Source organism: Dipodomys merriami, unplaced genomic scaffold (assembly GCF_024711535.1).
Source record: "Dipodomys merriami isolate MVZ:Mamm:240054 unplaced genomic scaffold, mDipMer1.0.p SCAF_344, whole genome shotgun sequence".
Classification (NCBI taxonomy): Eukaryota; Metazoa; Chordata; class Mammalia; order Rodentia; family Heteromyidae; genus Dipodomys; species Dipodomys merriami.
Genome location: NW_027204982.1, coordinates 402,223 through 406,340, shown reverse-complemented (window position 1 = coordinate 406,340; position 4,118 = coordinate 402,223). Strand labels below are relative to the sequence as shown.

General features: G+C 36.5%; 1 non-coding gene across 1 annotated transcript; it reads right to left on the bottom strand.

Moving 5' to 3' along the window:
* Positions 1 to 3,550: 3,550 nt before the first annotated feature.
* Positions 3,551 to 3,657, bottom strand: LOC138803620 (U6 spliceosomal RNA). The gene has a single exon (XR_011364990.1). It is a non-coding gene; the product is annotated as a U6 spliceosomal RNA (small nuclear RNA).
* Positions 3,658 to 4,118: the final 461 nt, after the last annotated feature.

Below are 4,118 nucleotides of genomic sequence, written 5' to 3'. Positions count from 1 at the left end.
AAAAATCAAGAACTCTACCAACAATAGATGCTGGAGGGGATGTGGACAGAAAGGAACCTTACTTCATTGTTGGTGGGAATGTAAACTTGTTCAACCACTTTGGAAAGCAGTATGGAGGTTCCTCAAAAGACTTCACATAGATCTCCCCTATGATCCAGCAATCCCACTTTTGGGCATTTACCCAAATGTTTACAAACAAGACCACACTAAAGGTACCAGCACAACTATGTTTATTGCAGCATTATTTACCATAGCTAAGATCTGGAACCAGCCCAGATGCCCCTCAGTAGATGAATGGATCAAGAAAATGTGGTATATATACACAATGGAATTCTATGCCTCCATCAGAAAGAATGACATTTCCCCATTTGTTAGTAAATGGAAAGGTTTGGAAAAAATTATATTAAGTGAAGTAAGCCAGGCCCAAAGAAGCATAGGTCCCATGGTTTCCCTTATTTGCAATATCTAGTATAGGTATGAGTCCAGCAGAAAAGGTCAGATAATGTGATGTTAGGAAAATGAACCCTTAAATATGTATTTTAATGTTTTCGTTTATTTCATGCATGTGTTTCTAACGCATTTATAAGATTATTTCTTTGTTGCTTTGTATGTCCCTCCCCCACAGTGTAACCCCCGCTTTCACTATATTTGATGTCAGTATAACATGTGGAGGAGATGGGGACAAACAAGTCGTTTAAGGATTCAGGTGGACCTGTTGCAACAATGAGAAGTACAAAATGTCATGTCAAAACCAGCTTTACAATGTCGGTGTGGGGGGGGGAGGGGGGTATAATTGGGTGGGGGGAGGGGAGTATAATTGGGTGGGGGGAGGGGGGAGGCGGGGAAGGGAGGTGAAGGGTAAACAAAGGAGGAGGCTGCAATGCTTGGTAAGAAATGTATGCATTATCCTGCCCATGTAATTGTAGCCCCTCTGTACAGTATGTTCTCAAATAACATAAAATAAAATTAAAAAAAAAAGAATGAAGAAAGAGTTCATCCTGCTAAGGACCTATGATAGGATATCAAAAAGAATTCATTGTTCTAGGTATTCCCTATCTTTGCATTGCAACTTAAATGATATAAAACATAATATACTGCTCAGGTACTTTTACCTTTTATCAGTTTTGCACATTATCATATGGACATTACCTCAGTCTACAACATTCCTTCATTATTCTGTCCTTGATATTTTTACACTACCAAGTCCTAAGATAACCAGTTTGATTTAAAGCATGAGTAGTTGTACACCTGGCTTCCTTGGAAGCAGAGCATGTTCAATGGATCACATTCCTTCTGGTTGCTCACTACCTGTAATGTTTTCTGTAATATTATTGCATTCTAGTTAGTATTAAAAATTTTTGGCTAAACTCAAAGCTCGTTCATAAAAGTTTATGTTAAGTATTTTGCAAGTTTTATTTCTCTCAATTCTTAAGATAATATTTGCTATAATGCTAATGTTATTATCATTTTAGTGTTGGGAAAAATTTTAATTAAAGTCACGAATTGCATGGCCCAAAGACACACAGTGAGGAAGGAAATGAGTCACAGTCTACAAAAGCCTTTTAACATTACAAAAAATATAGGTAAAATCTCTCCATTCTCTTACACTCTCAATTCAATATTCATATTGTCCAAGAAATAATAGCATACCAAATATTGCCTATAGTGATTGTTTTCTGTCACATTTTGTCTTCAACACCAACACAGACTGTGTTGGTGACATTGGGTTATCATGCACAGAGCTGAGTTTATAAATTGAAGTCCAAAGAGAGTCAAATTTCTTTTGGCCCACAGCTCCAGTATCCTTTTTTAAAAAATACTGAAACTTTTAAATCCCAACACTTACTATCTTTTAAGAATCCGAAAACAAAATAAATTCACATATAATCACTCCAAAATGCTTTAACAGTAGGAGATGATAAAACAGGCCCCCATCAAGTAAAATTTCTTCTACTTTTAAAATTATTCTGAAAGCCTTTTCCTGGCTGCTCATACCTCTAATCCTATCTACTCGGAATATCTAATCAGAAGCCTGAGATCTATGGATAACTGTTGGAAGACTCTCAGGGTGGAATAAATTCATGAGATTATTTTTCAGAAATTATAATGAACTAGCAAAGAGCCAGGAATGGAGATGTAGCTCATATATTAGCTCATCAATCTAGAGAGGAAAGGCCTAGCAAGACGTTGAAGCCCTGATTTCAAACTCTGAGCACGCCAATAAACAAGAATGTGCATGTTTGCATGTGTGCATGCATGTGTGTATGCACACACACATTTATTCAAAATACCTTCATATCAGCATATCAATGTTCTGCATTAATTTCTTTGTTAACGATATTATCTGAGTAAAATAAAGGAAATAAACTCTTCTATATCAGAATATTTTTATACGTTGTTTATTTTTTACTGTGAAAATACTGTACAGAGGGGTTACAATTACATGGGCACGATAACATTTCTTATCAAGCATTGTAGCCTCCTCCTTTGTTTCCCTTTCCCATCCATTCCCTTCCTTCTCCAGCCTCCCACCGAAGCCTCCCCACTCCCCCCCACCAAAGTTGTAAAATTCGTTTTCAACATAAGGACTTGTTTTTCTCAATGTTGCAATAGGTCCACCTGTAAAAATAACTGTACAGAGGTGTCATATTTATATGAGCAAATAATGAGTACATTTCCTAACAAATTGTTACCTCTTCCTTTCTTTTTCTTCCACCATCCCTTCCCTCCCACCTCCACAAATACACTCCCCTCCCCCTTCCCCTGCCTAAATTGTAAAGTTCATTTTTCACCATAGTGTTTTGTGCATATCAACATTTATCCCTATTTAAGAATTTTGTATTTCCCTTTCCCCTCCCCAAATTTGAGAAATGTAAACACAGGATGTAGGCGCACCAACTTCAAATACAGTGAAAACAGAGGTTAGAGCGTAGGGGAGGAACATATAAAGGAATAAAAAAAATCACATCACGAATTATAAGTATCTTAAAAACAATAGCAAGAAACAACAAAAAACACGTCTGGTTCATTTCCTGTAATATCATTTTATCTGATATGCACATAGCTTATGATCTATTCTGCTTATCCCAGACATATATTAGCTGTTGAAAATAAGGGAAACCATGGGACCTATGTTTCTTTTGACTTGGCTTACTTCACTTATTAAATTTTTTTCCCAAGTCTTTCCAATCCTTAACAAATTGGGTGATGTCATTCTTTCTGATGGAGGCATAAAATTTAATTGTGTATATACACCACATTTTCATGGTGCATTCATCTTCTGTGTGCCATAGAGGTGAGCTCCATATCTTAGCTATTGTAAATAATGCTGCAGTTAGCATCGTTGTGCTGGTAGTTTTAGTATGGTCTTCTTTGTGATCATTTGGGTAAATCCCTAGAATTGTGATTGCTGGGTCATAAAGGAGCTTTATATGGAGTCTTTTGACCAGCCTCCATACTGCTTTCCAAAGTGGTTGAACAAGTTAACACTCCCACCAAGAATCAAGTAAGGTTCCCTTGTGGCCACATCCTCTCCAGCATCTTTACTTGTAAAAATATGGAATGATTCAAGAATTTGCGTGTCAACCTTGCACAGGGGCCATGTTAATCTTCTCTGTATTGTTCCAATTTTAGTGAATGTGCTGCTGAATTGAGCACAGAGAATTTTTTATATATAAAGTGTAATTGATTTTCTTAAACTAGACAATTCAAAGAAAAGTAAGTTTTGAAGATTTCTCATGAAATTTTAGAACCATGTACTTCTTATATAAGCACACATTTAAGAATAGACAAGATTAACATTTCAAAAACAAAATAATCCCAGATATTGTTGTTCAAGAGATGTGTAGGATGGGGGGGTATTGGATGGGGGGACAGGGGAAGGCTGGGAAGGGATGTGAAGGGTAAACAAAGGAGGAGGCTGCAATGCTTGATAAGAAATGTACTCATTATCTTGCCCGTGTAATTGTAACCCCTCTGTACAGTATGTTCGCAAAAAATAAAAATAAAAAAAGAGATGTGTAGGAGGACGAATTCAATTATTCTGTACAAGGCACCTGTCATAATGAACACTGTGGCAAGTGTTAAGGTTTGTTAAAAGTTTTAAATATATTTAATTT